Source organism: Lutra lutra, chromosome 1 (genome assembly GCF_902655055.1).
Source record: "Lutra lutra chromosome 1, mLutLut1.2, whole genome shotgun sequence".
Lineage (NCBI taxonomy): Eukaryota > Metazoa > Chordata > Mammalia > Carnivora > Mustelidae > Lutra > Lutra lutra.
The window spans coordinates 114,085,519-114,100,633 of record NC_062278.1 but is presented as its reverse complement, the minus strand read 5'-3'; the positions used below and the strand labels follow the sequence as shown (position 1 = coordinate 114,100,633).

At 37.8% G+C, this 15,115-nt stretch overlaps 1 long non-coding RNA gene across 1 annotated transcript; it reads left to right on the top strand.

Moving 5' to 3' along the window:
• Positions 1-212: 212 nt before the first annotated feature.
• Positions 213-14,130, top strand: LOC125084927 (uncharacterized). Its single transcript, XR_007122743.1, has 3 exons — positions 213-315; positions 11,887-12,013; positions 13,776-14,130. It is a non-coding gene; the product is annotated as an uncharacterized LOC125084927 (long non-coding RNA).
• The last annotated feature ends 985 nt before the right edge of the window (positions 14,131-15,115 follow it).

The following is a 15,115-nucleotide window of genomic DNA, read 5'->3' as shown; positions in this document are numbered from 1 at the left end:
TGTTTTCTTAGCTCTAGGCCTTGGGAGAGGAGTGTGCCTCAGCAGGCACAAAGTGTTCCCTGAACAATGTTAGACACACGCCAAATTGAAGCCCAGCCAGGTTCCAGCTACCACACTGAATTCCTGCTTGCCGCCCATGGGCACACACAAAAGACAGGTCCAGGTTACCACAGCCTCTCAGGTAAGGACCAAAGCTGCTATTTGTCATCATTAAGAGAATGGGCCATTTTTCTTCTTCTTGTCCTTGAATCAATGGCAGTGAAACTTGCCTGGAAAAAAAGTGGGACAAAGAACAGCTCAAAATTTTGGACTTAGGTAAGGGTGAACTCCCTTCTCTCAACTGCTTTTACATCAGGAAACATCATCAGATTCTACTGCTTATTCTCTATATCATCTTGAGTTATTTATTTTTCTAAATAGCTATATAAATATTAATGTCTGAAAATGAAAGTCATGCTTATCTTTGTAGGTAGTTTGGAAAATCTGAAGTGTCTAAGAGAGAAATTAAGAAGTTTTCATAACCTATAACCCAGCTCTGACCATGATGATCATTTTAGTGTATATTATTCTGATCATTTTTATGTGTGTGATGTGTATATATATATAAAATCACCATATATGGAAACAGAATCACTGTTTCCATAATTTGTAACACACTTCACATTATATTTTGTATTTTTTTTTCATTCAACAGTGTATCTGTTTGTAGCCACTGAGAAATTATAAAATTACAAAAATTATATCTTTCAGTGTTGGTATAAGTATTAAATAAACAAATATAAGTCTTTACAATGGTACTTTACAATGGTAATCACTGATGTAATGTTAATTTCATTAGAATTTAATCAACATGAAATTATTCTTCTGTTTAAAATCCTCAAAGCTATATCAGCAAAGAGGAGGAACCAGAAGGGTTTTGCTGAAGATCAAAAGACTCAAAATTGGTGGCCTTAGAGTGGTTGGTATTGCCCCAGTCCCCATCCTAAGGAGTGAGCCAGATTATATCTGAGCAGAGTCCTCTGGCAGAGAAATCATTAAATACTAACATAGTTCATTCTGTTGTCTGGAAGCTTTTGTCATTAGAAAATTCTATCTAATGTCAGGATCAAATTATAGCCTTATATAAATCCAATGATCCTAGTTCAGGGTGTTTAACAATACAAAAAAAAATCTCATTTTCTTTGTTCTAGATTAACTGTGCAGACAATGTAGGACAGTAAGGCTCAGAACTGAAGTTGTGTTCCCCTGTGTTCTAACAGAGAAGACTCTTTTATGCTCTGGATACTTTGCTTATATTTATGCAGCCCAAGAGCTACAAATTGTTGACTCAAAGTAGGTTTCTCATTAACCTAGCAGTCATAGTTTTCTGAAAATGACATCAACCTTGCGAGCAATACTGTGCAAAGTAACATGATTAGCTCTACGGTACTAGAGGAAGAAAAAACATAAGCACAAGCAGGCTGAAAGGAAAAGGGAGAAGCAGACTCCCCTGCTGAACCAGGACAACAATGCAGGACTTGATTCCCAGACTCTGGGATCATGACCTGAGCTGAAGGTAGATCCTTAGCTGACTGAGCCGTCCAGGTACCCTGAAAGAATATCCTTCAAAGGCCATGATGAAAACAAGATATAGTGCTACATAGAGCCTCTAAGCCACATGAAAGTTGTTGTAACATGCTCAACTCTGAGCCATGGTTGAAAGGATAAGGCATCATTACCTGACAGCAAGAAGTTCTGGGAAAGTTTAAAGCAAATGGGAAAATATGGATGTTAATTTCCAGCCTTTCATTCTACTATCCAATAATTATTTTCTATACATACTAAGCACTATAATTAGAACTTTTAATATATGCAATGCTGTTTAATTAATTTCATTTAATTCTCACATCATGCATTTTAAAGATGAGGTAAAACGAGACAGTTGATATTTACGTATTTGAACTTTAACTTTCCCAAGACTCCATAGCTAAAAAGTGGTAGTGCTGAGTTTTCAAAGTTCAAAGTTAATTATATTGTACCATAGCTGGAATAATTCCATGAATTTAAACACAGCATTGTATATACACTGTCATCCTTTCTATTTACACACACACACACACACACACACACACACACACACACACTGCACCCTTTAGGATATACAGAAAACATCAAAGCAAAAAAGGCTAATTTTCTTCTCATCTTGACTATTGTCTAAACTTTGTACCTGATCTCCTTGCCCGCAGTAGCTCCTTCTAATACATCCCATACACTCTGGCAAGATTGATCTTTCCAGAGCACAGGTCTGATCATAACGATTCACTGCTTAAACAAAAATATAAACAAATAAACTCACTGGATCATTTTTGCCTTTAGAAAAAAATCCAGATTCCATTGATGAGAAATTCAACTCTGCTGTTCTTCAGTCTGGCCTGACCCAGGCTTGCATTGTCCAACACGTGAAGTCCTTCACCACATGCTCCTTTCCCTCTAGAACCCATCCAAACAGAGCTCTTCATGTCCACCAACCACAGTATCTGCCTCGTGTCTTGCGCATGCCATGCCCCAAGCACTGGTGCCGCTGTTGCAATCCTTCGCACTTGTGCTGCATGAGATTTCCCTGGTTGTCCTGTTTCCGTGATCCCATTTGGAAGGAATTATTTCCTCCTCTCTGCTCTCACATCACTTTAATTTATACTCCTACCATAACACGGGTTTCATTCTGCCTTGTAAGCTCGAAGAATACTTAAAAGTGAGACAGTAAACTAGATGCCAGAAGTTTAAAGAAAAATGAGGATTGATCCCTGCTCTCTGGGGGCTCGCAGTCTGGTGTGAGCAAGACTTTTCATCCTTCTCTCTCCTCCCGGCAGGACAACTCATTTTATCTGCCTATTTGTCTTTACTTCTGTGATATTCTGCAGTTGCACCACAATGCTAGTCTAAATGCTTATTTATTTTTATTTATCTTTCTTAGGTCTTGTGGGGGGAGGTTCCTGTCTCAGCCTAAGACTCAGGCACTTCTTCAATTCTGAAAATTCTCAGTTGCTATCTCTTAAAAGATTCTTTCCAAATTCTCTCTATGCTCACTTCTCAGCAATGCTATTGAACATCAGGTATGCTTTTTCATTCTGTCACCCATGGATCTTTATTTGTTTTCTATATTTTCTATTTCATTCACATCCATATAGGGAGTCATCTCCCCACATCTAAGTTGCAGGTCACTAGGTCTGTGTTTGAAGCAGCATATAATCAGCCTTAGTTTTCTATCCAGTCTTAATACTTATTTTGTGTGTGTGTATTAATGGGGGCAATAGTCCTTTTTGCATGTAATGGGATTATATCTAATTTTTATTCATATCTATTTCACTAGTTCCTACTTTGTCAAATTTCCTCTATTTTTTGCCTTCTCTGAAATGATTAAATATTGAAAAATATTTTTCCTCTCTTTTTGATTCTCAGTTATATCTTGTACATTTCTTGTTTTGAGTTTTTTTTTTCTAGAAAGTACAGCATACATTCTTTTTTTTTCCTCCCTAAACTTTTTTTTTTTTTAACATACAATGTATTATTTGTTTCAGGGGTACAGATCTGTGATTCATCGGTCTGACACAATTCACAGGATACATTCCTAACAAGGTCTAACATTAAAAGATAATTTTAACCTCTTTCCATCTGTAACAAGGACATTAAGAGGGCTTTATTTATCTTTCTCCCAACTGCATTGTATACCCTCCTTTTAACTCTCAATTTATTTAAATGTAATCACATATTACATTTACTATTTTAAGTAGTCACTATTATATTTGCTGTTTTAAATAGCTAAATACTATCATGTTTACAGTAAATGTTGTGTCATCTTGAATAATTCCAATGCCATACCTATTTTCACCCCTCCCCATTGTGGGCACTAGAACCTGACCACCAATTCCCTGGACTTGTATTTTGATCTGAACAGTTCATGGGTACTACTATGTATGTTCATATTTACCAAAATTACTATGAGGGGTTGTTGTTGTTGTTGTTGCTAATTCTTAATCCTGAAGATTTCATTTATTTTTTAAAATTTTATTTATTTATTTGAGAGAGAGAGAGCATGAGAGGGGAGAAGGTCAGAGGGAAAAGCAGACTCCCGGCAGAGCTGGGACCCTGATGTGGGACTTGATCCCAAAATTCCAAGATCATGACCTGAGCTAAAGGCAGTGGCTTAACCAATGGAGACACCCAGGCATCTATGAAGATTTTATATTTTATTACTGAGCCCAAGGTGATATAAAAAAGATATAAGATAGTGTCAAGAATTTCTTTCTGAGGGTAGGAGTCAAGATGGCAGAGAAGTAGCAGGCTGAGACTACTTCAGGTAGCAGGAGATCAGCTAGATAGCTTATCTAAAGATTGCAAACACCTACAAATCCAATGGGAGATCGAAGAGAAGAAGAACAGCAATTCTAGAAACAGAAAATCAACCACTCTCTGAAAGGTAGGACTGGCGGAGAAGTGAATCCAAAGCGACAGGAAGATAGACCGCGGGGGGAGGGGCCGGCTCCCGGCAAGCGGTGAAGCAACAGAGCACAAAATCGGGACTTTTAAAAGCCTGTTCCACTGAGGGACATCGCTCCAGAGGCTTAACCAGGGTGAAGCCCAGGCGGGGTCAGCGCGGCCTCAGGTCCCGCAGGGTCGCAGAAGGATCGGGGGTGTCTGAGTGTCACAGAGCTTACAGGTATTAGAACGGGGAAGCTGGCTACAGAGACAGAGCCCAGGAGTGAGCTCTAAGCTCGGGGTTACCTTGAACTGGTCGCAGGCTCGGTGAGCTTGGAGCGCGGCTGGAAGCAGGGTGACGGGAATAATTGGGCGCTGTTCTCTGAGGGCGCACTGAGGAGTGGGGCCCCGGGCTCTTGGCTCCTCCGGGCTGGAGACTGGGAGGCCGCCATCTTCATTCCCATCCTCTGGAACTCTACGGAAAGCGCTCAGGGAACAAAAGCCCCCAAAAGCAAACCCAAGTGGATTACTCAGACCGGCCCCTGGAAAGGGCGGTGCAACTCTGTCTGGGGCAAAGACACTTGAGAATCCCTACAACAGGCCCCTCCCCCAGAAGATCAACAAGAAACCCAGCCAGGACCAAGTTCACCTACCAAGGAGTACAGTCTCAATACCAAGGAGAGAAGCTGAATTCCAGAGGAGGAGAAAGCAAAGCATGGAACTCATGGCTTTCTCCCCATGATTCTTTAGCCTTGCAGTTAATTTTTTTTCTTTTTCAATTTTTTTTTCCTCTTCTTCTGCTAAATTTTTTAACTTTTACCCTTTTCTTTTTTAACGTTTTTAAACTAGTTTATCTAATATATATATATGTATATTTTCCTTTTTATATTTTTTCTTTATTGGTTTTCTTTCTTTAATTCTTTCTTTCTTTTTTTTTTTTTCTTTCTGAACCTTTTTATCCCTTTTCTCCCCCCTCACGATTTGGGATCTCTTCTGATTTGGCTAAAGCATATTTTCCTGGGGTTGTTGCCACCCTTTTAGTATTTTACTTGCTCCTTCATATAGTCTTATCTGGACAAAATGACAAGGCGGAAAAATTCACCACAAAAAAATAAACAAGAGGCAGTACCAAAGGCTAGGGACCTAATCAATACAGACATTGGTAATATGTCAGATCTAGAGTTCAGAATGACGATTCTCAAGGTTCTAGCTGGGATCGAAAAAGGCATGGAAGATATGAGAGAAGCCCTCTCGGGAGATATAAAAGCCCTTTCTGGAGAAATAAAAGAACTAAAATCGAACCAAGTTGAAATAAAAAAAGCTATTAATGAGGTACAATAAAAAATGGAGGCTCTCACTGCTAGGATAAATGAGGCAGAAGAAAGAATTAGCGATATAGAAGACGAAATGACAGAGAATAAAGAAGCTGAGCAAAAGAGGGACTAACAGCTACTGGACCACGAGGGGAGAATTCGAGAGATAAGTGACACCATAAGACGAAACAACATTAGAATAATTTGGATTCCAGAAGAAGAGGAAACAGAGAGGGGAGCAGAAGGTATGTTGGAGATAATTATTGGAGAGAATTTCCCCAATATGGCAAAGGGAACAAGCATCAAAATCCAGGAGGTGCAGAGAACCCTTCTCAAAATCAATAAGAATGGGTCCACACCCCATCACCTAATAGTAAAATTTACAAGTCTTAGTGACAAAGAGAAAATCCTGAAAGCAGCCTGGGAAAAGAAGTCTGTAACATACAATGGTAAGAATATTAGATTGGCAGCAGACTTATCCACAGAGACCTGGCAGGCCAGAAGGAGCTGGCATGATATATTCAGAGCACTAAACGAGAAAAACATGCAGCCAAGAATACTATATCCAGCTAGGCTATCATTGAAAATAGAAGGAGAGGTTAAAAGCTTCCAGGACAAACAAAAACTGAAAGAATTTGCAAACACCAAACCAGCTCTAAAAGAAATATTGAAAGAGGTCCTCTAAGCAAAGAGAGACCCTAAAAGTAGTAGATCAGAAAGAAACAGAGACAATATACAATAACAGTCACCTTACACGCAATACAATGGCACTAAATTCATATCTCTCAATACTTACCCTGAATGTTAATGGGCTAAATACCCCAATCAAAAGACACAGGGAATCAGAATGGATAAAAAAACAAAACCCATCTATATGTTGCCTACAAGAAACTCATCTTAAACCTGAAGACACCTCCACGTTTAAAGTGAGGGGCTAGAAAAGAATTTACCATGCTAATGGACATCAGAAGAAAGCAGGAGTGGCAATCCTTCTATCAGATCAATTAGATTTTAAGCCAAAGACTATAATAAGAGATGAGGAAGGACACTATATCATACTCAAAGGAACTGTCCAACAAGAAGATCTAACAATTTTAAATATCTATGCCCCTAATGTGGGAGCAGCCAACTATATAAACCAATTAATAACAAAATTAAAGAAACACATCGACAATAATACAATAATAGTAGGGGACTTTAACACTCCCCTCACTGAAATAGACAGATCATCCAAGCAAAAGATCAACAAGGAAATAAAGGCCTTAAATGACACACTGGACCAGATGGACATCACAGTATATTCAGAACATTTCATCCCAAAGCAACAGAATACACATTCTTCTCCAGTGCACATGGAACATTCTCCAGAATAGATCACATCCTCGGTCCTAAATCAGGTCTCAACCATTATGAAAAGATTGGAATCATTCCCTGCATATTTTCAGACCACAATGCTCTGAAGCTAGAACATCAATCACAAGAGGAAATTTGGAAAGAAACCAAATACATGGAGGCTAAACAGCATCCTTCTAAAGAATGAATGGGTCAACCAGGAAATCAAAGAAGAATTGACAAAATTCATGGAAACAAATGATAATGAAAACACAACAGATCAAAATCTGTGGGACACAACAAAGGCAGTCCTGAGAGGAAAATATATGGCGGTACAAGCCTTTCTCAAGAAACAAGAAAGGTCTCAGGTACACAACCTAACCCTACACCTAAAGGAGCTGGAGAAAGAACAAGAAAGAAACCCTAAACCCAGCAGGAGAAGAGAAATCATAAATATCAGAGCAGAAATCAATGAAATAGAAACCAAAAAAACAATAGAACAAATCAACGAAACTAGGAGCTGGTTCTTTGAAAGAATTAATAAGATTGATAAACCCCTGGTGAGACTTATCAAAAGAAAAGAGAAAAGACCCAAATCAATAAAATCATGAATGAAAGAGGAGAGATCACAACCAACACCAAAGAAATACTGACAATTATAAGAACATACTATGAACAACTCTACGCCAACAAATTTGACAATCTGGAAGAAATGGATGCATTCCTAGAGACATATAAACTACCACAACTGAACCAGGAAGAAATGGAAAGCCTGAACAGACCCATAACCAGTAAGGAGATTGGAATAGTCATCAAAAATCTCCAAACAAACAAAAGCCCAGGGCCAGACGGCTTCCCAGGGGAATTCTACCAAACATTTAAAGAAGAACTAATTCCTATTCTCCTGAAACTGTTCCAAAAAATAGTAATGGAAGGAAAACTTCCAAACTCATTTTATGAGGCCAGCATCACCTTGATCCCCAAACCAGACAAGAATCCCATCAAAAAAGAGAACTACAGACCAATATCCTTGATGAACACAGATGCAAAAATTCTCACCAAAATACTAGCCAATAGGATTCAACAGTACATTAAAAGGATTACTCACCACGACCAAGTGGGATTTATTCCAGGGCTGCAAGGTTGGTTCAACATCCACAAATCAACCGATGTGATACAACACATTAATAAAAGAAAGAACAAGAACCAAATGGTATTCTCCATAGATGCTAAAAAAGCATTTGACAAAGTACAACATCCCTTCCTGATCAAAACTCTTCAAAGTGTAGGGATAGAGGGCACATACCTCAATATTTTCAAAGACATCTATGAAAAACCCACCGCAAATATCATTCTCAATGGAGAAAAACTGAAAGCTTTTCCGCTAAGGTCAGGAACACGGCAGGGATGTCCGTTATCAGCACTGCTATTCAACATAGTACTAGAAGTCCTAACCTCAGCAATCAGACAACAAAAGGAAATTAAAGGCATCCAAATGGGCAAAGAAGAAGCCAAACTATCACTCTTTGAAGATGATATGATACTCTATGTGGAAAACCCAGAAGACTCCACTCCAAAACTGCTAGAACTTGTATAGGAATTCAGTAAAATGTCAGGATATAAAATCAATGCACAGAAATCAGTTGCATTTCTCTACACCAATAACAAGACAGAAGAAAGAGAAATTAAGGAGTCCATCCCATTTACAATTGCACCCAAAACCATAAGATACCTAGGAATAAACCTAACCAAAGAGACTAAGAATCTATACTCAGAAAACTATAAAGTACTCATGAAAGAAATTGAGGAAGACACAAAGAAATGGAAAAATGTTCCATGCTCCTGGATTGGAAGAATAAATATTGTGAAAATGTCTATGCTACCTAAAGCAATCTACACATTTAATGCAATTCCTATCAAAGTACCATCCATTTTTTTCAAAGAAATGGAACAAATAATCCTAAAATTCATATGGAACCAGAAAAGACCTCGAATAGCCAAAGGAATATTGAAAAAGAAAGCCAAAGTTGGTGGCATCACAGTTCCGGACTTCAAGCTCTATTACAAAGCTGTCATCATCAAGACAGCATGGTACTGGCACAGAAACAGACACATAGATCAATGGAACAGAATAGAGAGCCCAGAAATGGACCCTCAACTCTATGGTCAACTCATCTTCGACAAAGCAGGAAAGAATGTCCAATGGAAAAAAGACAGCCTCTTCAATAAATGATGTTGGGAAAATTGGACAGCCACATGCAGAAAAATGAAATTGGATCATTTCCTTACACCACACATGAAAATAGACTCAAAATGGATGAAGGATCTCAATGTGAGAAAGGAATCCATCAAAATCCTTGAGGAGAACACAGGCAGCAACCTCTTTGACGTCAGCCACAGCAACATCTTCCTAGGAACATCACCAAAGGCAAGGGAAGCAAGGGCAAAAATGAACTATTGGGATTTTATCAAGATCAAAAGCTTTTGCACAGCAAAGGAAACAGTGAACAAAACCAAAAGACAACTGACAGAATGGGAGAAGATATTTGCAAATGACATATCAGATAAAGGGCTAGTGTCCAAAATCTATAAAGAACTTAGCAAACTCAACACCCAAAGAACAAATAATCCAATCAAGAAATGGGCAGAAGACATGAACAGACATTTCTGCAAAGAAGACATCCAGATGGCCAACAGACACATGAAAAAGTGCTCCATATCACTCGGCATCAGGGAAATACAAGTCAAAACCACAATGAGATGTCACCTCACACCAGTCAGAATGGCTAAAATTAACAAGTCAGGAAATGACAGATGCTGGCGAGGATGCGGAGAAAGGGGAACCCTCCTACACTGTTGGTGGGAAGGCAAGCTGGTGTAACCACTCTGGAAAACAGCATGGAGGTTCCTCAAAATGTTGAAAATAGAACTACCCTATGACCCAGCAATTGCACTGCTGGGTATTTACCCTAAAGATACAAACGTAGTGATCCGAAGGGGCACGTGCACCCGAATGTTTATAGCAGCAATAGCCAAACTATGGAAAGAACCTAGATGTCCATCTATAGACGAATGGATAAAGAAGATGTGGTATATATACACAATGGAATACTATGCAGCCATCAAAAGAAATGAAATCTTGCCATTTGCAACGACATGGATGGAACTAGAGGGTATCATGCTTAGCGAAATAAGTCAATCGGAGAAAGACAGCTATCATATCATCTCCCTGATATGAGGGAGAGGAGATGCAACATGTGGGGTAAGGGGGTAGGAGAAGAGTAAATGAAACAAGATGGGTTGGGAGGGAGACAAACCATAAGTGACTCTTAATCTCACAAAACAAACTGAGGGTTGATCGGGGGAGGGGGGTTGGTAGAGGGGGGGTGGGGTTATGGACATTGGGGAGGGTATGTGCTATGGTGAGTGCTGTGAAGTGTGTAAACCTGGCGATTCACAGACCTGTACCCCTCGGGATAAAAATATATGTTTATAAAAAATAAAATTAAAAAAAAAAAAGAATTTCTTTCTAAATGTGAGTAAAAGGAGAGTAATAGCCATAGCAGCATATTTAACATGTGGCTCCTGCTTCTGTTTGTAATTGTTTGTAAGATACTTTTGAACTATTGTTTTGTTGAAGCCAAAAAATAAAAAAAAAATTAAAAACACATATTATGCACACCTTTGTAGTGAAATAAATGTAAAACCGCCCACTACTTTCCATTGTCATCCTGCATGCGTGGAAATCTTCAAGAATATTTATGATATTGGCCATCTAAATGAATAAAAAGTGAAGAGTACTTATTACTTTAGATCCTTATTTCTTGAGGGGAGAAAAAGATACCCTATAAAGTGCTCAAAACTGAAAAAGAAAAATAACAAAGACACCAAGAAAATCCCAGAGATACGAATACAAAAATGTTATGGACAAACCAGGAAATAGGAAACAAAAGTTCCTCTTCTTCAGTAATTATCTCAAGCAGATCTAAATAAGTTTATTTGCATATGACTGTGATAGGTTTGGATTATGTTTCTGGTTACTTAAATTACATCAGTAATGTAGAAAAACACATCGTTTCATCATGGATTGGGTAGACACAAGATTCTCAAATTGAAGTAGTTGAAAAGAGATGAAAACAAAAATATGAGAAAAGTGTAATCCCAGAAACCTTACCTATCTGGGAAAAAAGCCCACATTACACTAATCTTGGCAGTCCATTTTTTTTTTCCCCTCACATAGGTAAAGGGCTGATTTGTGTAAGACCAATCCAGCATATTCTATAATGTCAGCAAGCTGATGGATAATGGATCATATGTTTTGTTTGCTGCCTTTAAAAAAAAACAAACAAAAAACTGGATTATTTGATCATATTTAAAAACATAGACGATTCCAGTAAAATGAAGATTTAACATTGTCTTTAAAAATGAGAAAATCTGGCAACACTAGGCCAGCAATCCTCTGTAGCAACTGTTCCTTAGAGCTAATTCTAACCCTTTAAGAAAGGCCATGTGCTCTCCACGGGACCCAGTGACATGACATTTTATTGGGTAAGTATTTGAGGTTACAGCTCCTAATGTAATCACATGGGGCAAAATCAGGACCGGCATTACAATGGTTTGATATACCTTTCAAGGCAGGAAATTCCTAGAGCAGAGGGAGCTGTTGTAGAAGACAATATTTTCATAACCTTACACAGCCACAAAAAGATACGTTCCCTTGCCTTTTCTCCAACCTGGCATCTGCTGGTCCACAGATCCTTTCAGTAACTTTCTACTCTTTCACCAGGGCATGAGGGACTTTGCAGGCAATATGCCATGAAACACCAGGTTACTACCTCAGGCTCATCTACTTATCCTCCTCTTACTAATACTGATACCTCCACATTATTATTCCTCTAACTCTGCGCCAACAGGTATTAGATTCTCTGCTATCTTTCTGTATACTTTTAAATTCTTCCTATCTAGCTACAAGGGAAGTACTGCAGGGAGGTGATGATCCTGGTGTTTGACCTCCTCATCTAGTTCTGTCTTCATTTTTTTTTTTTCATACCCCATGAGGGTAGAAATGGCAGACCACCTCAGTCTTTCTCCTGACATAAGTTTTCCATTTCTGTATATTTTTTTTCTTCATAGGACACCAAGTCTCAGGGTTCAGCATCAACAGTAACTCTTTACTATTGAAATCTTCAAGTATGTCTGAGTTTAGAAATAGGATCATATGGTGCTTTAAGAGCCCCTCCTTCCCAATTTACCTCCATTGCAGTGCTTGTATTTAAATTATTCCAAGGACACAGAATGAATTGAAACTTCATGCAGGTATCTGGGTCAGCAACACTATAATAAATGAATAATAAATGAGCTGGGAAGATGGGTCATGTATCATTATGTAGTTCACTAGAATCTAAGTTCACTTTCAAAATCTCTTGAAGATTTTTGGAATTACTTACATTTCAATATCTAAACTCATTCCAACTCCATGTTGAAATTAAATATCTTAGAAATGTTAAAAAATCAGTGATGTATTAAAAATGACAGTAACTGTTGGGCACATTCTCTATTTACTACTTTCTCTTTTATATGATCTATTCAGTTATGTGCTGCTAGCATACAGTGAGTCCCATGAACACTATTTATTCCAAATACTTTAAAAGGATATTTATCCAGCAAAATAATAAAGGTCCCATAAAATGTTGGGCATGAAGCTTAATACATAAAATCCAAGCACTGCCTTGAATTTACTTCTTGATGTAATCTAATGTCCAAAGAATGAAGTAAACATCCAGTGTATTTATGAAATTTGGTGTATTCATAATATTTTAGTTATGAATTACTAAATTTGGCCATAAAATTCTGACAGTTGTCAATACTTTCTAAATTTATTAGTTACCTCAAAGCTAGCACAGCCAATTCCAGTTGTTGATTAACTGTCCATTAAGACAAGTTTCCATTGATATTTTCTGTATCAGGAGGACTGATTATTCAATAAGATAGAGGGGTGTGATGTGGTAGGCTGCCTGATTGAGTATGGCATTGTTTATATAATGTTCTAGTAAGTGCTCCAAACATTAACCCCCCTCCCCTCATAGATTATCTTTACCACAAATATTTGCTGAAATCAACAGTATTTTACATGAAGATATAAGATACAACCACAGGACACAGGGCCTTTACATAAAGGTGAAGATTTATTTCAGTTAACTCTGAATCTAGGTGTTTTCTTCCCCTTAAAAGAAACATAATATTTTGTAGCTTTTTTCCTATGCTGCACTAAAGCAGCTAATTTACAAATAGCAGATTAAGACGCAAGGTTGTGGTGGAATACTATTTTGAGATATTAAGATTTTGAAGTTTCCTGCTTATTTGCACTCAAAAGCCATTCACAGCCCCCCTTTCAATCTCTTTTCAATTATCTTCCTCTTTTTTAAAGTCTAGAAAATAAGAACGTTCCATTTCTTTTGCTCTCCTGAAGTTAAGCATGACCCTGTAACCAACCCTCTTTTGGATAATGAGATGCAAAAAGTTTCTGGACTAGTTTCTAAGAAAGGTATTTTTGTTGTTGTTGTTGTCTTTGTTTATTTTTTGTTTGTTTGGTTGATTTTGTTTTACATTTTAAATTTGTTAGAATGCCTTTGTTAGTTCACCTCTCAACTTTTTGCTTTTTTCCTTCCTTGGCAGGAGATGTGAGGCTGGGAGTGTGGCAAGCATACTGTGACCATGAAATGAAGGCAACAGACTACTGATGGTAGTTCAGCGAGAAGTCCTGAAAAGCCAAGTGAGGGCTTAGACTGTGTTTAAGGGCTGCATGGATGCTTTCTCTTTTGAATCAGGAACTACCAATGTATGCTCAGCACACCTTGCAACCATGGAATTCGTAACTGAGTCTTGACTGGGGTTTCTTATATTCTGTTGGCCACATAGCCATATACTTGTTATGTATCCAAACCCAGTGGTGACACTCTAGGGGTTTCAGCAAGAAAAGGTTAAAGTTATCAGTCTATTGTTATTGATTAAACAATGCTGATAAACTGGTAAAAACCATCCTCAAATTTCTTGGGCACATGGTTACAAAATGATGGTATTAATAAATATGTTCCATGCTTTGACCATGAGTCAGTACAAGTACTTCACTAATATAGCTCAGGCCAATTCTGGGTCTGCTGGAATTGTGTCTTACAACATAGTAAATAACATCTTAATTAACCAAAAACTAACAAAAAACAAAGAAAAGCTTATGAACTGTTAATCACTATACAAATACAATGAATTATATAAACTAATGCTTGCTTTGCACTGTTCCATGGTAATAGAGGGCAATTACACTTCACTAATATTCACAAGTTTCAGTTACTGTAGTATCATGCTAAGTAAGGACTGCCTATAGTAAGATTATAAAGTTAAAAAACTTATTTCTGTAAGCCATGCAATAAAATTAATTTCATTAATTCTGACTATATGTTATAGTAATGTGAAAGGGTTAGTTAAAATTACCAAGTGTTATAGCTTGATCTTTGACTTAATCATGAATTTATTGTTTATAAGCCAGGAACATACAGACGAAGTTGATCAGTTACTGTTAAATATTAATTTCATCCTCTATAATATCCTTGTTATATACAAGACAATAATCTGACCATGATTGGGGAAAAATATATTTAAAACACTGGGCATATTGAGGCATTCAATAAATGTTAATTACAGGGATGACATCACAGCTATGTAGTCACATAGTTCCCAGGATCAGAATGGTCCAATATTTGGTTTATTGCTCTGCTATCACTACCTTGAAAATCTTAATCATCTATGAACTTTGAACTTGTGTCTTTAAGTGATGTTCTAATAGAACAATAAGCTATAAAGGATACATATGCCCTCTCTGCCAGAGACATGGGTGTTGGTGATGCCCTATGAGCACAGAATTCTGTTGGACCCAAAATACATGGGAATGTAGTAAGACTCAAAGTATGTACAAGATAAATGTACTATGCCTACAACTAAGGGTGACACTGATGACCCTA